Below are 19,904 nucleotides of genomic sequence, written 5' to 3' on the forward strand. Positions count from 1 at the left end.
CAAATCAAAAAGAAAAAATCGAAATTTTTTCTAAGTCCAGGAGCCCCTCGAGCAGGTGGGCCCCTGCCTTCCTGCCTCAAGGAATTTTCTTGGAGGTGCCTGTAAGGCCGACCCGTGCCATCGGGTAGTTATGCCCAGGACAGATGCACGTGCCTGGGGCTGCGATGGCGACACGGACCGCCCAAAATCCTGGTTCTCCCAAAAAATTCGAAAATGTTTCTAAGTGTCTGCATGGGCTCCAGAGGTCCCCAGGGACCCCCTGGAGGACCCCCGGCCGAAAATCGCAACTTTTTTTCGGGCTTGTCGATCTGCGCTTTTTCGGCTTTTCGGGCCAAAACGGCCGGTACCTCCCTGTCCCTGGGTCGCCCGGGGCCGGCGGAGGGCTCGTTGGATCCGGGGCGGGGGTGCGCACGCGTCGGTGCCCCCCCCCGTTTCCCATGGATGCCGCCCGGGGAAACTGCGGCCGAAAAACCCCCAAAAACGCTCCGGAGAGCCCAGTAGCTCAAGGGCTTTTCCCCCCTCCCATGCGACAAATTTTTCATGGGGGGGAAAGTGGCAACTTGTGCCATAGGGTATATAGGGACCATGTCCGGACATGGTCCACCATATTCGGGGGCGTCCCCTGACGGGGCCAAAAATCCAGAGTCCAGAGCTCCCAAGAAGCTCTGGGCTTCAGGCCTGTCCCCTGCTTGAAATTTCACGTGCCCGAGAGGGGCGCCCGGTGGTGGTGGCCGTGGGTCCCTCTCCCCCCTCCCCGCGAGGGGGGAGAGAACCATGAAATCGGAGGCCTCTTGCCAGCGGGCTTATGGGAAGAGAGAGGCCTCCGCTCGGGCACGGCCGGGCGGACGGGCGCCCTGGAGGTCCTGGTGGAGCCCACGAGGATCTGGGCTCTGCCCTGGCCCCCTCCTTTGAAATTCTCTCCCGGGAGTCTCGTGAACTTTTCCCAGACCGGATGTAAGGACCAGCGTGCAGACACTGGGGACGCGGACGGCAGGCCTGCCCGAATGCAGGGCCTGCCGTCGGCCACGGTGGCCACTCACGGGAACCATGCCGCCCGCAAGGGCCGTGGAACCCGCTGCTTTTCCCTGACCGATAGGCACTCGTAGCCCGCCTCTTGCAAGGGCCCCGCCGTCACCTCGTGTGCTTCGGTGGACGCTGCTTGCAGCCTGCGGGCCCGACCAGGCGCGGAGGGACCACGTGCGGAGAGGCCTCGGTGGCCTGTCCTCCGCACTCCTCCGCGGCCGACCCCGGCCTAGCGAGACCGAGACGCACCGTCTGCCCTAGTTGCCTTGCCACGGACCGCCTGAGGGCTCCCGCTGCCGGCCTCGCCTCGAGCCCCATCACGGGGCTCGGCGAGGAGATCCGCACGCCGCGGGAGCGCAAAGGCGCGCTCCGGAGACTCCGTTTCTCAAACCCTGCTTGCGTCGCGTACTCCGGCGACCGACCAAACAGCTGCGTAACGGGCCACGGGCACCAATCCCCTGTAACATGCTTTCGACCGGCTAAGGGGCAACGGAAGAAGTGTTGACCGACGCAGTGCGCGCCTCCGGGAGAGGTCACACACCACACCGCCGCCCTCCTCACGGGGGGCCTGGGTGGTTCTCCGCGGACCGGCAACCCCACGGCGCGCGCCTCAGCTGGGCGCGACGTCCTCGGCGGAACAGGAGGCCTACCTGGTTGATCCTGCCAGTAGCATATGCTTGTCTTAAAGGGCGCAGCAGACTTGTGTGAGTTGGGCGTGCAGGCACTGCCAAGTGTCCACGCCGGGAGAGTACCTTATATGGGTGCAGACCACATAGTGTGTGGGGCACGCAGGAGTTGAGTAAACCAGAGCCCCCGACCCGCAAGTCAAGTTACCTTGATGGTGTCGGGGGTGGGGGAGCCTGACATGAACCTGCGAGCAGCTACGTATCTATGCTGGTCGTGCTGCCCTGCGGCCCGGTTGTCCCGTATCTCAGCAGTGGCTGCGCCCGGGTTAATTCGAACGAGATTCCCATTGTCTTGCCACGGACCGCTCGAGGGCTACCGCGGCCGGCCTCGCCTCGAGCCCCATCACGGGGCTCGGCGAGGAGATCCGTACGCCGCGGGGATCGCCCGAATTAATCGAACAAGATTCCCACTGTCCCCTACCCAGCGAAACCTTTAGCCAAGAGAAATGACATCGGCTCAAGCCATAGAGTGAAGAAGACAGTCCTCAGCGAGGAAATAAGACCCTGCTAATGGGCATGAAAACCTTTGCGGCAGCGCTTGTACCACCAGGTGCCTGCGGTCCATAGGCCGCGGGACCCCCCGACTTATCGCCCATCGAGGGGTGCTTAAGAGTAGGTCCGCGGGACCGGCCGGTGAGCCGGGTCCAACGCGCTAAGTCCATAATAGTCCCATGGGCGCTCGTCGCCGTTTGTACCACCAGGTCCACGCGGTGCTTTGGCTGCGGCCTGCCACTTCACTTAACGCCCGCCGAGGGGTGCTTAAGAGTGGGTCCACGGGACCGCCTGGAGACTGGAGCGAGTACCCAGCTTGGGGGCTCCCTGGGCCGGGTCGAAGCCTCCCCGGGGGTCCCTGGGGGTCCTTGGCCGGAGAGGCCCGAGCCGAGCGGCCGAGTGGCCAGGCTGGAGCCTCTGGAGCCAGGAACCCCCAGGGGTCCCCGGACTGGAGCGAGTACCCAGCCTCGGGGCTCCCCGGGCCGGGTCGAAGCCTCCCCGGGGGTCCCTGGGGGTCCCTGGCCGGAGAGGCCCGAGCCGAGCGGCCGAGTGGCCAGGCTGGAGCCTCTGGAGCCAGGGACCCCCGGTCCACCTCCGCGCCCAGGGACGGCTGTCGGACTCGCGGGATGTCGGAGCAGCGAGATGTCGGAGTAGCGGAGTGTAACCCTTTGAAATAGAGAGGGGTCATTGACCACTTTTCTGCTGTACTAGAAAGGTATATAAAAAACAGACTATTTTATCAATTCAAAATTGCATGACCCTCCCTTGGATTCAAAGTAAAAATTGCCTACCCTCCCTTGGACTAAAATGAGAAAGGCATGACCCTCCCCTATTTTCCTCCAGGGACCCCCTTCTGTAAATTTCGACTGGTCCCTTAGGAAATGTGCCCAATAGCATGTGTCTGCTCACTCATCAGTTAACATGAGTTTAATATAGAAGGCTGGATGAAGTAAGAGAAATTCTCAAAAACATTGGTAGTTATAACATGGGAAATTGGGAATGTATTAAATGTGAGCAAATGATGGTAGTGCAGATGAGTGGATAGGAAATGGAAACAAGTGAAATGTGTGGAAGCAAATGATGCTAGCAAGTGAAAAGAAACAAGAGTTCATATAGATGAGATTGTAGAAATGTTTATAATCTATGTAAATAATATAAATATGTATATATATATATATATATATATATATATATATGTATATATATATATATATATATATATATATATATATATATATATATATATATATATATATATATATATATATATATATAAAAATTCGACAGAAATGCAAAACAGCACGAGTGTCATACAATTGGTCTAAAAAGTCCTTGCGGCCTCGTTCCCATTGGGGTCCTATGTATTCAATTCGTCAGTCAACATATAAAAAATAGCTCAAATTCTAATATCATCACAATTTATAAAACACTATATATACAGAGTAGGAAGAAGATGGAGTGAGTGTCTTAGCAAGCCCACAATGATCATGTGAAACTGTGTGTGTGTGTGTGTGTGTGTGTGTGTGTGTGTGTGTGTGTGTGTGTGTGTGTGCGTGCGTGCGTGCGTGCGTGCGTGCGTGCGTGCGTGCGTGCGTGCGTGCGTGCGTGCGTGCGTGCGTGCGTGCGTGCGGGGTACTCGTTATAAATGTAATATGTATTTGGTCATAATTTATTGAGAGGATAAGCCCCGCCCCTTGAGATGCAGCATCTAATTTTAGAGGGGCTCCCATACACATAAGTAAAACATTACATAATACAAATACACAATATAATTACACACATACATCCCCCCACACTCCCAGCCCTCAACTCATTTTAAACAAAGAACAAATAAATGGAGAATACAGTACAATGACCTGAATCAAAGTCAGAAATAAACGTAAGTACAAGCAGTATTAAAAGCATGAGCAGGTTGTTTGGAGATGTGAATATAAGGAAGAGTGATTCTATTGGTGAAGAGGTTGTGATGTCATCAGATCAGACGGTTGGGGAGGACAGTCTGTAGTTCATATAAACTCTGACCGTCTGCATACTTTAAACATCTGATCAAGACATTTGGAAACAACAATTCACACTGAGGGTTTTTGACTGCTCTGCAAATCATCTTTTTTCACACTGTCTGGAGAACGTGTAAGTTGTCTCAAAACTACTATGTTTTGTATTATATATTATAGATAGATTTAATAGATTATAGTATATGTATCTATATGATTTTATATGATATATTATAGATACATATAATAGATTATAGTATATGCAGATAACAGAATGTATATAGTTATATGTTAGCTCATTGCATCATTGCATGGTGGGCGAGGGCAGAACACACAGAGCGGAGCACAGAGGCAGAACGGAGAATTATTGTAGCTTCCTGGCTTTTGAAATCATATTAACATTGTCTACAAACTTTGGAGCAGCCTACAGACTTTATGGAGGTATTTGGCCTGGGCTCTTTCTTCATGGACAGTGTTCTTAATATCCTATTTACACAATACATGTTAAAGGGATAGTTTACCCAATTTTTTTTTAATTTTCTATTGATTAATTACACACCCCATAAAGCGTTGAATTCATGGAATTGTTTTTGTTTTTGTCGCATTCCTAAGCCAATAATTTGATGACCAGCGGAAAGATGCTAATGTTTCCAATAGGAGACTCAAAGTTGACACTTTGAGTCTCCTACCGGAGCCGCCGCTGATCATCAAATTATTGGCTTAGGAATGCGACAAAAACAGAAAAATCTCCATGAATTCATGTCTACACGGGGTGTGTAATTGATAGAAAATAAATAATTTTTTGGGTAAACTGTCCCTTTAAGGCAGAGAGTGACATGGTTTGTTTTTTGCCTAGAAAACTATGAAAGGAATACAATGCTGAAATACTCAGCATGGCAACATTGTATGCCTTTCAAACATTTTTTATTTTATTAGGGCTCATAGCATCACAAAATGTCAGGAGTTATTAGGGCCTGAGCACTGCACAGTAGTGCGAAGCCCTATTGAAACTGCAATGATTATTATTATTATTCTTTGCACAAATGAATCGCGTTTTTGAGGGGCAATACGTACTCCAAAAGTTACGTAACTTTGCGCACACATTACCAGTGGCGAAAATGTACGTATTTAAATCGTATCAAAAAGGGGAGTGGCCTAATGGCTCAATAGCGCCCCCTACAAAACTTCGTGCTTCAAGCCCGACAATACGGTTTCGCCTACATGTATAAAAATCGGAACACACCTGTATCATGTCCCAACTTACAAAAAAGTCTCTTGGAGCCATGACCAAAACCAAACAGGAAGTTATTTCCTTAGGACATGCCATTTTGAATTGATAGTGGCGTTTTTGTGCATTTCACGCCATTTTCACGGGTTGTACTTTAACAAACTCCTCCCAGGCGGATTATCGGATGTGGATCTGATGAAAAGTTATCAAAAGCTTGAGTTTTCATAAAACGGCGTGACCGTGGCAAAGCGTCAAACTTCAATGCCAAACAGGAAGTGAGAATAGCCGATCTACAATTCCTATTGGCTGGGCTTTAAACAGCCATAACTTCGGTTCGCAGCATGCTACCGAGTCCAAATTTGGTATGTGGACTAAGACCACCAATAGGGATGAGCTGTAATTTCTGAAGCTCCGCCCCCTCTTTCTTCCTATTGGCCGACCTTTAAACAGCCATAACTTCGGTTCGCAGCATGCTACCGAGTACAAATTTGGTATGTGGACTAAGACCACCAATAGGGACGAGCTGTAATTTCTGAAGCTCCGCCCCCTCTGTCTTCCTTTTGGCCGGCCTTTAAACAGTTATAACTCCAGATAGCAGCATGCTACAGAGTCCAAATTTATGGGTGGACTTTTTTTTTTCATATTTTTTTTGCCGAACTTTTTTTGTTTAGTTTTTTTCAGATTTTCTTTTTCCCGATTTTTTTTTCAAACTTTTTTTTTTTCAAATTTTTTCTATTCAAACTTTTTCTGTTTTTTTTTTTCATTTTCCTTTTTTAGGTTTCGGTTCATTTGCTTAAGCTATATAGCCTTAAGGGCTTGTATCTTGGACAGAACGTCGAGGGCCCGTTCATCGCTGCTTGCAGCTTTAATTTTTGTTGCATTGGAATTGCTGAGGTTTCAGACATATTTTTGTTTGTTTTAAGACAGAATATTAAAATTATTATCTTTTTGGTTATTTGGTTATTTTGTGCTGCACCACTAGGCTATAAAGATAGTAAACAAAGTTTACAGAATGCACTGGAGTCTATGAGCGTTTGTCACTATTTCCAGTTCACATGAACCATGTGACCGGCACTGTTTCTGCCCCTCATTGACGTAACTCTCCAATAGAAGGCTCTGCTCCAGGCTACATTAATATAAACTGCTTTAGATTATGACTACATGTGTGGCTTGTGTGTGTTTGTGTGACTGCATGCCTGTCTCACACAGGCATGCAGTCAAATGATGGATATGTTTTGATAGCAGCTGCAACACAATCAATTGATTGACCGTTAAAATAAACATTGTTCTTATTAATACACACGGTCCATCCATCTGATCACTATACGTGTTAAGTGGTCAGATGGGTGAACTGACCGTGAACACTTTCAATGTTTTCAAGTGGGCCCTGTTCCAGAAAAGGTTGAGAACCTCTGCTCTGTGCTGTAGATGAAGAAAAAGGTTTACTGTGAAGTAGAGCAGGGTTTCTGACGCAAGTCCAGGATACTTTGATCATGTTTGGTATTTATCAATTCATCAAGTTCAGTTTAAGTTCAGTTTAAGTACAGTGCACTGTACTTGGTCTTTTTTGATCTACACCAAATCTCTTCACCAAAAATAAGAGATCTACAAGATCACAACTTGTCGTAACACGACGCGTTGTGATCTTGTAGATCGTTCCCCCCAGAATAGGGATGCTGGGGTTCAAGTGGTTAAACATCAAGTATAAAGTTATTTTCAAAATGTCCTAATAATGGAAACTTCTCTCAAGTTTTCCTCGTGATATAAACTGTATGTTAGGGGTACAGATGTATATATTTATGTATAGTAATATAACATAAACATGTATGTGATCAGGTTACAACATGCACCCAGGTTAGGTTAGGTTAGGTTAGGTTAGGTTAGCAGTTATTATCATAGAGGCAGAGCTACCTGAGATTGTTGGGGGAGTGAATTAAAAAGTACTCTTTATAAAAGTAATCTGCATGATTCTATTGGTGAAGAGGTTGTAGGTGTAAGCATATCAGCTACAGACGGTTAGGGAGGACAGACTGTAGTCACTGAACACAACGTCTACAGCACAGCAGACTATAGGAGATTATGATCGTCTGGATACTTTAAACATATGAACAAGAATTCAACCCTTTGGTTTTTGGGCTGTATGTGATCTGCAGATTATCTTCTTTTTCTCACTGTCTGGAGAAAGTAAGTTCTCTCAACACTGCTTTTATATCGCTGTTGTCAGGCAGAAACATTAACTGTCCAAAATATTAACTTTTCAGGAAATTATTCCCCCGTTATAATATATATATATATATATATATATATATATATATATATATATATATATATATATATATATATATTATTATTATTATTATTATTATTATTATTATTATTTGTATTATAATAATTAAAATAATATAACTTGAATGTGTCCTTACATTATCAGCACTTTACCCAAATACATGATATTATATTGTTATATTAAATACATGATATTATATTATTATATTAAATACATTATATTATATTATTATATTAAATACATTATATTATCAGCACTTTACCCAAATACAGCTCAAGTGGAGTTAGGAGGTTTTAGACTCTTTCTTTTCCATCTGACTTGGTCATTCTAATCAATGACGGACAAAACAACTCTCTCCACAAGGTGGAATTAGGAGATTTGACTGACAGTTTGAGGATCCAATGGGGTTAGGAGATTTGACTGACAGTTTGAGGATCCAATGGGGTTAGGAGATTTGACTGACAGTTTGAGGATCCAATGGGGTTAGGAGATTTGACTGATAGTTTGAGGATCCAATGCATAGACATCCTTCGGCTCTGAGGCATTGGATTGGATTGGATTGGACTTTGAATGGTAGCTTGCCTCCTCTAAAATGGCGGCTGCGATACAGGTCGCTCCAACGAACTGCAGAGGCCAATGAGGTTTCTAGGTTTCTATATCTATGATCCAATGGAGTTAGGAGATTTGACTGACAGTTTGAGGATCCAATGGAGTTAGGAGGTTTAGTCAGAAGAGCTTTTTAATACTTTTCATTGGTTCAATCTGTTTAAAACCCACAACCAGACGTAAAGGGCGTTCAATAGCACTGATTTATATATGTTACAAAAAGAAACTTGAAAAGTGGAGACAGCTGGTTTCTGCCTGACAGCAGATATGTACATTAGTGAAGATATAGTAGATGTGTATTAATACTGTCTATGCAGAAAAGTGAATGTACAAGTAGATGTTTGATAAAGATCATGCAGACAGACAGCATGTCCTGTCATGGTAAAACAGCTCTCAAAGTCACTCTTTTAGCACATGAATTAACACAAACAAAGCTGATTCAGACAATATAGAGCATCACCAAACCCAGTACTGTTTGTTTTTTTAATAAAAATGTCAACTTCCTGTTGATTTTACTATTTGCAGATCTGGATCCGGAGATCCAGTCCAGGTTTTCTACTTATTAAAAATGGCAAAATCAACAGGAAGTTGACATTTTTATTTAAAAAAAAAACAGTACTGGGTTTGGTGATGTTCTATATTGTCTGAGTCAACTTTGTTTGCGTTTGTTTACGTGCTAAAATAGTGACTTTGAGAGCTGTTTTACCATACAATGTAAGTCAATGGGGAGCATATTTTGAATTATCAATTTCTAATCAATGGAGCATTTTTATTTTCTTGCCCACCTTTGGAGTTACATCATGGCAAGGTAACTACACAACCCAAACCTCTACCAAAGTGGTCTTGCCCTTTAACACTCGCATGACTAGCCGGTCATTCTGGACGATTTTGAGAATGTAAAGTGGATTATCTTCTCTCATGAAGCTCTGAGAAAGTTCCCCTTTCATGACTTTTCCTAACTATTTGTTTCAAATCATCTCCGTTTTTTTTTCTTCTTCTGATACGTATTATAAATATGAAATATATACCATATATACCATCCCAGCCGTTATATTTCGGCTAAATTGACCGCTCTCCCCCTCTCTCCCCCAGGGAAGAGCAGTCCCTGGGGGAGACTGCTGCGCAGCGAGTCTATGTTGCCATGTCTGCTTATTATAAGCGACTTTGGGCTTGTTTTTCACGTTTTTATATTATTATTATTATTATTATAATTATTACAATTATTATTATTACTATTATTATTATTATTATAAAATAGCTAAACAATCCATTTTTACGCACATCAGCCCAAATACATGTCATGGTCCAGGTCCATGGACAGTTCATTCGCGATCATTACAAAAATAGTGTAGCAGTGTACCTTCAAATAGGTAGTATTTTAACATTAGTATTTATCTGATGAAGGTGGCTGGTGTTTGGGCTATTTCAATGGCATTCGTCCTGAAACAGAATGATCACAACACCGTCACCAAGTCCAAGACAAATGGAGTTTACTGGCCAGCTCAATAACAGACATATAGCATATTCCTTCTGTAAATGGGATGTGGTTGGTTGGTCAAAGACGCACACAGGAATGAGTAGGAAAGTTGTCAGTGTTAAAAGGTCATGTCAGTCCAGTCGCTGTATAGGTCTTATACCATAATGATAATGATAATGATAATGATAATGAATTTATTTATATAGCACATTTCCAGACAAGTCACAAAGTGCTTTACAGAGCAGAATAAAAAAGAACAATCATGATAAAACTTTGGATATAAGCTATTACAGACGATCAGAGAATAAAGCAAGTGGCACAAATACATACAGATATACTCAAATAAAACAAAAATGACAGTAAAATTTAAGAAAAGGCCTTAGTATAGAGATACGTTTTCAGAAGAGTTTTAAAAGATTATACTGATTTTGCACGTCTTAGGGTGACAGGTAGGGCGTTCCAGAGCTTAGGGGCCCGGACTGCAAAAGCTCTTCCACCCTTTGTGATGAGCTGGGGTGTGGGGGTCTCCAGGAGGGCCTTATCCGAGGATCTGAGGCTGCGTACAAGCCTATAAGGTTCCAGCATGGCAGAAATATAAAGGGGGGCCTGTCCATTCACCGCTTTAAAGGTCATAAGTAAAATCTTAAAATCAATTCTAAAATTAACAGGTAACCAGTGAAGAGCAGCTAAAATGGGGGTGATATGGTCACGTTTCTTGGTGTTGGTTAAAAGTCTCGCAGCTGAGTTTTGCACTAATTGGAGACGCGATATTGCTTTTTTGGAGAGGCCTGAATAGATGGAATTACAATAATCTAATCGAGAAGAAACTAGAAAAAGTGCTCCTCGGAGCACAGGTCTCCGCCAGGTCAGGTAGGTTATTGTGGCCTCCTGGTGGCGCTATAATAGGCCAATGTGAAAAGGGTGGCATTTCTTCCTCGGCCTAGTGGGAATGTGCGTGCTGTGGGGAACTGATCAAAGCCAAGACGCAAAAGTCAGGGTACAAACCCAATGAAGGGTGTTTATTTCAACAGCCGGGCTCAGTGAGCATTGTTTTTTTGTGTAAATTAAATATAACGTTCAACAGAAATACATCCCGGGTCCGGGGCTTCTATGCATCATAACATCTGCTTTCATTCCTCTCCGTAGGTTGCCTATGAAATAAAAGAAACAGTCCTTTAGTTCTACATTTCACCAGCAATTAGGATTGTGAGGGAAACGGTGGATAGGATCGCTTACCGCCTGTAGCACCCGTCTGTTCACCAGGAGAGCCAGTGTGAGACTGAGACAGAGTGGCTATTTTGGAGGTTTGGTGCCACACCTAGCCGGTCCACACAGGTGCGCTCAGTTGGGGCTGATTCATGAGGGCGATTGGTAGGTAACGCCCCTCTATGACGCAGCCCAGGCTGCTGCGGTGTCTGTAGAGCCTCCCTCTGTCTCTGTCCCACTCTCTCTCCAAGGTGAGGTGCTTACCTAACAGGCGGTCTCCCAGCGATACTCCACAGTGCATTCATGATTTGAGGCATTTTGTTGCAAAAATGTGTTTTGCTAAAGTAGACCTGCTGGTGGCACTATAACAGGGCAATGTGAAAAGGGTGGCATTTCTTCCGCGGCCTAGTGGAATGTGCGTGCAAATTTTCACGGAAATCGCAAGCTGCTTTCATGATTTCAGACATTTTGTTCAAAACTGAGCAATCCTGCAAATTTTGGAAGCCAACCTTAGCCAATCAGGATGGAATATGAAATATTGGACAGATGCGTCTTGATCACATGACTATAGAGATACTGTGTACCGATTTGCGTGATGTTTGGATCAAATCTGAAGGATTAATATCCAAAAATGTATTTGACATAAGTCGGCCTCCTGGTGGCGCTGTAAAAAGCAGATGTGAAAAATGCAGTGCAGATGTTTTTTCTTGGCCTCTAGGGAGTATGCGTGCAAAGTTTCACGCAGATCGGTGCAGTTATAGTTAAAAATGCAAATTGGCCTGTTATAGCGCCACCATGAGGCTGATTTTAAAAGTTTTAAGTGGCATTTCTTCCTCGGCCTAGTGGGAATGTGCGTGTGCAATTTTATGGAAATGGCAAGCTGCGTTCATGATTTGAGGCAGTTTGTTCAAAACTAACCAATCCTGCAAACTTTGGAAGCCAACCTTAGCCAATGAGGATGGAATATGGGAAATTGAACAGATCCGGGTTGATCACATGACTATAGAGATACTGTGTAACGATTTGCATGACGTTTAATTAAAAGCTGTAGGAGTAATGGGAAAAAATTGTTTTGCACACATCGGCCTCCAGGTGGCGCTATAACAGGTCCATGTGAAAAATGTGGGGCAGAGGTTCTGAATTGGCATCCAGGGAGTGAGTGTGCACAGTTTTGCAGCGACCGGGCCAACGGTGCCAGAGATTAGCTGCTAACACACAGACAGGACGGACACACACACACACACACACACGGACACACACACACACACACACACACAGACGGACGGACAGGGGGCAAAACATACTCTCTCGCCATGCCTTTTGGCCTGGCGGAGACAATAAAAGCATGAATCACCTTTTCTAGGTCTGCAGGTGACAGGAAGCTTTTTACTCTAGCAATGTTTCTTAGCTGGAAGTAGCAGGTTTGAACAGTTCGTGTCACTTAGGGATTAAAAGTGAGGCCAGGGTCAAAGAGCACACCCAGATTACGGGCCAGCTCCTTCACATTCGGGGAAAGGCTACCGAGCTCTGAAACAAACTGTTGTGTAGCATTTGGGGGACCGAAGATAATAATTTCTGATTTTGCCTCATTCAGTTCTAGGAAATTATTTGCCATCCAGTCCTTAATATCGGACAGACAAAGCAAGAGATTTGACAGATTTCCTGTAACGCCGGGTTGTAATGGGATATATAATTGTGTGTCGTCTGCATAGCTGTGAAACTGAATGTTATGTTTGCGGATAATATTGCCAAGGGGTAGCATGTAAATAGAGAACAGGAGGGGGCCTAGTATCGATCCTTGCGGTACCCCACAGGTGAGGGGGACTGGAGGGGAAGAGGCTTCCCCGATCACCACTGAAAATGATCTGTCTTTTAGGTAGGAGCGAAACCAGTTTAAGGCTGCTCCTTCAATGCCAACCCAGGATTCTAGGCGTTTGATTAAAATAGAATGGTCGACTGTATCGAAAGCCGAGCTAAGGTCAAGGAGGATTAAAATTGAACAGTTGCCAGTGTCCGCCGCAAGCAATAGATCATTTGTAACTTTTAAAAGAGCGGTCTCTGTGCGGGCAACAGATATGAATGTTGAAATCACCGACGATGAGGACCCTGTCGTGCTGGGCCATGATGACTGATAAAAGCTCTGAAAATTCATCTATAAAACCAGGAAGTTTGGGAGGCCTATAAATTAAAATGCATAAAAGTGGAATCTTGCCTTTAATTAGAAAGGCCAGGACCTCAAATGATAAAAAAAAATACCAAGTTCAACTAAGGAGCACTTAAAATTATCTCTATAAATAACCGCAAGACCACCGCCCCGGCTTGTCAGTCTAGGGAGATCAAGACAGGAAAAGTCAGGGGGGGTGGCTGCCTTGAGAGAAACCATGTCATGAGGACCCAGCCAGGACTCTGTGATCATGAAAAAATCTATATTGTTAGACATGATAAAATCTTGACAGATAGCAGATTTCAGATGCAGAGATCTAACATTTAAGAGACACATTAAGACAGGGGAAGTGGAAGGGGAGCAGGTCACCGAGTGATTATGAATAGGGGGTCTGATTAAAGTATTATTGTTGACTGAGCGTGCTGGTGGAGTAAACAGGCAAGGCCTATTTCTAATGAGCACTGGTATGAAAGAGGGACTAGCTAAGGTGTCGTGGGGTAGGGGAGCAGGAGACACTGGGGCAGGGGGACAGACAGGGGCTGAGCAACCCGATCTCCAGAGATTACCGTAACATTGCACGGAACGAGTGCACTTAATTCCGTGGATAGCCGCCTCGAAACCTCGAAGCATAGAGGCGGCTGAAATTTTCACAATTTTTTCTAAGTGTGGGAATTGGGCCAGAAAATATTCAGTTTTTTCCCAAGCTCTCAATTGTTGCTAATAGTAATTCAATATCATGGTGAAGCTTGGTAGATTGTCTGAGCCTAATATCGTTGGTTCCGGCGTGAATGATGATGGTGTGAGCAGTTGGGTGGTGGTTGATGAGAGATGGAATAAGTTCATGCAAGTCCATAACTTTTGCACCGGATAAACAATATGGTATTCCATTCGGAAGCTCTAAAAACCTTACCAATGAGTCTCCTATCAGTAGGAACTGAGGTTCCTTACAGCCTCCGTTTTTCCACACGGCCAGTTTAGCCGGTGCACCGCTGAGCCGGACCGAGTTGACTGTGGCACCATCCGTCATAACGGACAAAGTTGGAGCAGAGGCAGGCGAAGGACTCGCGCTATGCTGGGCAGGTGAAACTCCAGTTTCGCTGGTTGCTGACTTGGAGGGTGTGGAGGCCGGTGGATGGAACCTGGGGCGTTTGCTTTCAGGTGAAGCGGGGATAGAGGTCTTCGAGGCTAAAAAGGAGTTGCTTGAAGTATCTGAGTCAGGATTTGGACGCTTCCCGACGCGTTGCGCTGATGGCATGCTATCCGCTAATTCAGCTAGCTCGGTGAGTGGCCCGAAGGAGTTGGTGAGAGGCAGGACATCGGCCGAGACGCCTGGATCAAAAAGTGTAAGGGGGGCCCGTCTACGACCTCTCTTAACAACTGTGGACCAAGCTTCAACGGCGTTTGGGATCGAGGCCGCGCCGTCAGCGTTGACGTCCAGGTCGGAGGGTCCCAGGGCAGCTAGGCGGCTGCTGAGCTGCAGGCGTCGGCGCTGGAGATCATTCATCAGACTCTCAATGTTTTGGAGTTCAGCCTTCAAACTCGCTAGCTCCGCTGCAGCCATGGTGGGTTCAGGCTTTCCAGTAGAAGATCCACGGCTAAGGATAGCAGCCATGGTTGTCTCAGTCTCTCTAGTGGATGAACCACGACTGAGAGGGGGGTCCGGAGGTAGCAGGGCCGACCTAGTCGCCAGGCTAAAGACGAGCCTTGCTAGGCCGGCAGCAGTTAACTTTAAACTCCGTAATCCGTGATCTTGGTCGAGTGGAACAACAGGAGTCTTTAAAACAGGTAGGTGCCCTGAATTAAAAGTTTAAAAGATGTACTATAGGCTCAGTATGGTGAAAACTCACTCCTGTCTCTCTCCTGAGAAGTGTCGACATGCACCTCCTCTGGCACGATAAGAAGAAGCACACCTCTCTCTCTCATCTGATTAGGTAAAAATAACGGGTACAAATAACGGGTAAAAATAACGGCTTGATCCAGTTGTCACTGTGCCTGCTATGTTATTTGTTATATGATGGTTGCAGTCACGTGTAATTGTGCATGACACATGCGTGCCACACATGTCTGTTTGGTTAATATTTTGATTATTATGATGATAATGATTATAATACAATACACATGGGACGTTATACAAAAATTATATGATTTTGTTTTGATATAATTTCAACGGGGCATCATTCGAGAAGGCTTTCTGTCCGTCAGACATTCACTGTTTGTCATTATAATAATAATATGAATAATAATAACCATCTTATTGACTATATGCGCGGACTTTCGATTGACTCTCTGTCCGTCAATGATTCATTGTTTGTCAGGATAATAATGATTGGATCCGTTGAAATCATATTCAGATGTGCATGCTGCCTGCATATAGATAGATAGATGGACAGAAAGACATATATTCAGATGTGCGTGCTGCATGCAGATAGATAGATGGACAGACAGACGGACGGACGGACGGACGGACGGATGGACGGACCACCCACCCTATAATAGATACAGGAATTCTTGCTGTTAACACTGCTATTATAATTATACGTGCGTGCGTGCCGTGCGTGTGGGAGGAACTAGGGGGGGAATAGTTATAGTATACCCTCCAAAAAAATCTAGAACACACCACTGATAGATAGATAGACAGACAGACACTTTTTCTTATTTTTATTTTCTGAAACCGCTTCAATGGCGGCACTAAGGTGGAGCTTAACAAGACCCCCCAAGAATGTTAGCCTACAGTGGGCTAGATAGACAGACAGACAGACAGACAGACTTTTTTTTGGTTTACTTTTTCTTATTTTTATTTTCTGAAACCGCTTCATTGGAGGCGCTAAGGTGGAGCTTAACAAGACCCCCCAATAATGTTAGCCTACAGTGGGCTATATATGTACAGTAGACGTTGTGTATTGTTATGTTACGTGCATAATAAATACATCAGCAGAGATGAGAATTACGTATCTTGACAGACAGACAGACAGACAGACAGACAGACAGACAGACAGACAGACAGACAGATCGATCGACAAGCCAATCTACAAGCTCCATCGCCTCGCAGCGTGAGGCGTTGTGAGCTTGTAGATCGGCTATTTTTGGCAAAGAGCTATCGGTGGAGGGAAAAAAATATACAATATAGAGGGGGTCCCTGCTTCATCTCTCTCTCAGCTAGGGGGTCCTTGGGCTGAAAACCCTTGTGACAGATGATAGATTAATTGACAGATAGATAGATAGATAGATAGATAGATAGATAGATAGATAGATAGATAGATAGATAGATTATGTTATGTGCGTAATTACGCGCGTGGAAAACTCCGGCTTGATATCTTTGATAGAGAGAAAATAAATTATAATAAATTCATGACTGATACCAAATGAAAATATAAACTTGACAGATCATATAAACATTAAAATTATAAGAATTCAAGTAAAATTGACAAAGATCTGGCCTGATGAAATCTCAACTGCTCTGTCTCAATGCAAAATATGCCACAGGTCAGTGGCGGGTCTGTGGCGGGTTTTGGCGGGTCGTGGCGGTCAGTGGCTGTCAGTGGCGTCTGTGGCGGGTCCGGGGCGTGGCGGGTCCATGGCGGTCAGTGGCTGTCAGTGGCAGTCAGTGGCAGTCAGTGGCGTCTGTGGCGGGTCGTGGCTGTCAGTGGCGGTCAGTGACGGGTCGTGGCGGGTCGTGGCGGGTCGTGGCGGGTCCGGGGCGGTCAGTGGCTGTCAGTGGCGGTCGTTCCGCCGTGGGGGGCGGAACGACCCCCCCCCCTAGTGGCGCCCTAGGCAACTGCCTACTCTGCCTAAAGGGCACGCCGGCCCTGCCTGAATGACTATGACCCCATAGCACTGACACCCATCATTATGAAGTGCTCTTAGAGGCTGGTCTTGGAGCACATTAAAAGTGTCTTGCCCCCCAACATGGACAAGAGAAACACACGTCAGAATGCTGTTCATTGTCTTCATCTCCGCTCTTTTAACACCATCATTCCCCAGCAGCTGATCTGGAAGCTGGGCACACTGGGTCTCAACACACCTCTCTGTAACTGGATTCTGGACTTTCTCACCTGCAGGCCACAGTCAGTTAGAATAGGAAATAGTTCCAGCACCATCACACTGAGCACCGGCTCCCCCCAGGGCTGTGTGCTCAGTCCACTCCTCTTCACTTTGCTGACTCAAGACTGCTCTCCAGAGAACCAGATTTATGGGCAGAGTTTCCTCTTTTGTCAACAAAAATGCCCTCAGGACCCTCTCAGGGGCCCTGATTCAGACCCTTTTTGACTATGCTTGCACCTCTTGGTACTCCAACACCTCAGTGTCACTGAAGAGTAAGCTTCAAACCTCCCAAAACAAACTGATTCGACTACTCCTCGGACTGGGGCCCATGACCGCCCTTTCTCCCACTCACTTTGCCAGACTAGGCTGGCTCAGGGTGGAAGACAGGGTTAAACAACTAAAAATGTGACTGGTCTTCAAAATTGGAAATGCAAATTTGCCCGAAATGCCCCCTATACCCGCTTATGTCTAAATACCTCCAAGAAGTTGGTGACACCCGCAGTCACAAAACTAGTGGGAGCGTTAACAACAATCTGGTACCACCCATAAAACAAACATGGGCAAATTCTCCTTCTACAGCACGGCCACCAAGGTTTGGAATAGTCTAACCCCATCCCTCAAAAAATGCAGTTCGCTGGGCTCATTTAAAACGGCCTCAAAAACTCCAAAAAGAGGAGGCAGTATCATTTTCCCGTTAGACAGACGACCCACCCCCACCCCTTTTTGTACTTATGATTTTTTTAATTATCAGGTTTGTTTAATGCATTTTTGTTTTGTTTGTACAAAGTGTTATTTTCTCTGTATTTTGTGTTGATAGTTTGGTTGCTTTAACTAAACTGGCCATTTGGTGTAAAAACAACAACTTGTCCTTAAATGTGGATAAAACCAAAGAGATGGTCATGGCACTTTAAATAGAACTGTATCTATATTGCACTTTGAATGCATCAGCACTTATTTTGTTGTCTGCTCTCTGTACTTTATAATGTTTTTTTAACGGCCTTGCCTCTTTTTAATGTTTTTTGTTCATTGTTTTTACATGTGAAGCACTATGAGTTGTGGAGAACAGTATTTATCCCCTGTATGCCTAGTGTGTATTGTGGAGGTGACAATAAATCTGATTCTGATTCTGATCTCCAGCAAACTTGAACACATTCTAGTCGGCTGCAAGACAAGCCTTACATAAGGTCGGCACGATGACACCTGGCGGCACGATGAAACGCTGAAGTGTCTGGCAGCTTGGCTGGGGAGTAGATGGACGGTCGTTAACGCCCTGCCTCCTACGCTGTTTTCTGCCCCAGGGTTATAGCGTAACTCTCTAATAAATGGCTCTGGTCCCATCCAAGCGCAGGGAGCGGGCTAAACCATTTTCTACTTTGAGACATGAAGAGATTAACATCATGAATAAACATGAGACATGAAGACAGATTAACATCATGAATAAACATGAGACATGAAGACAGATTAACATCATGAATAAACATGAGACATGAAGACAGATTAACATCATGAATAAACATGAGACATGAAGACAGATTAACATCATGAATAAACATGAGACATGAAACAGATTAACATCATGAATAAACATGAGACATGAAACAGATTAACATCATGAATAAACATGAGACATGAAACAGATTAACATCATGAATAAACATGAGACATGAAGACAGATTAACATCATGAATAAACATGAGACATGAAGACAGATTAACATCATGAATAAACATGAGACATGAAGACAGATTAACATCATGAATAAACATGAGACATGAAACAGATTAACATCATGAATAAACATGAGACATGAAACAGATTAACATCATGAATAAACATGAGACATGAAGACAGATTAACATCATGAATAAACATGAGACATGAAACAGATTAACATCATGAATAAACATGAGACATGAAGACAGATTAACATCATGAATAAACATGAGACATGAAGACAGATTAACATCATGAATAAACATGAGACATGAAACAGATTAACATCATGAAGAGCATTTACACTGGATTCACTGTCATCACAGATACTCTACTGTTTTATTTAAGTAAAAGTATCAATGCTGCCTCACTGTCATCACAGATAGTCTACTGTTTTACTTAAGTAAAAGTATCAATAATGCGATGCAGAAATACTCTGTTCCAAGTGAAAGTCCGGTATTCAAAATGTACTTGAGTAAAGTAGTAAAGTATTGGCATCAAAATGTACTTAAAAGTACCAAAAGTATGAGAGAGAGAGGCCCGTTTTGCACAAAATGCCACAAACAGTTTGATTGCCGTGAATATTTGCACATATATTCACACTTGGACAAGTAAGAATAGCCACCCTAAATGTTTTGAAATTGGCCTCATGGTGGCGCTATAATAGGCAGATTCCCGTTTTGGCCTATAACTCTTGAACTGTAGGTCATACAATCAAAATGATTTTTAACTTGGATTCCTTTGATCATTACGCAACTCCCTGTATAGGCCACACCCATTTCCACCAGGCAAGATTTTCTGACATTTTGCATATTTTTTGGCAAATCACTTTTTACTACTACTCCTACCAATCGTGTCCAAACCTCTCCTGAATTGGCACACGTTATCTCTGTAGTCATGTTATCAAGATGTATCTATCAACACAACTCTCCATACAGGCCCCGGACATTTGGGCCACATTACATTTTCTTATTGTGCTACAGTACC

Source organism: Gymnoscopelus braueri (genome assembly GCF_963280865.1).
Source record: "Gymnoscopelus braueri genome assembly, chromosome: 17".
Lineage (NCBI taxonomy): Eukaryota > Metazoa > Chordata > Actinopteri > Myctophiformes > Myctophidae > Gymnoscopelus > Gymnoscopelus braueri.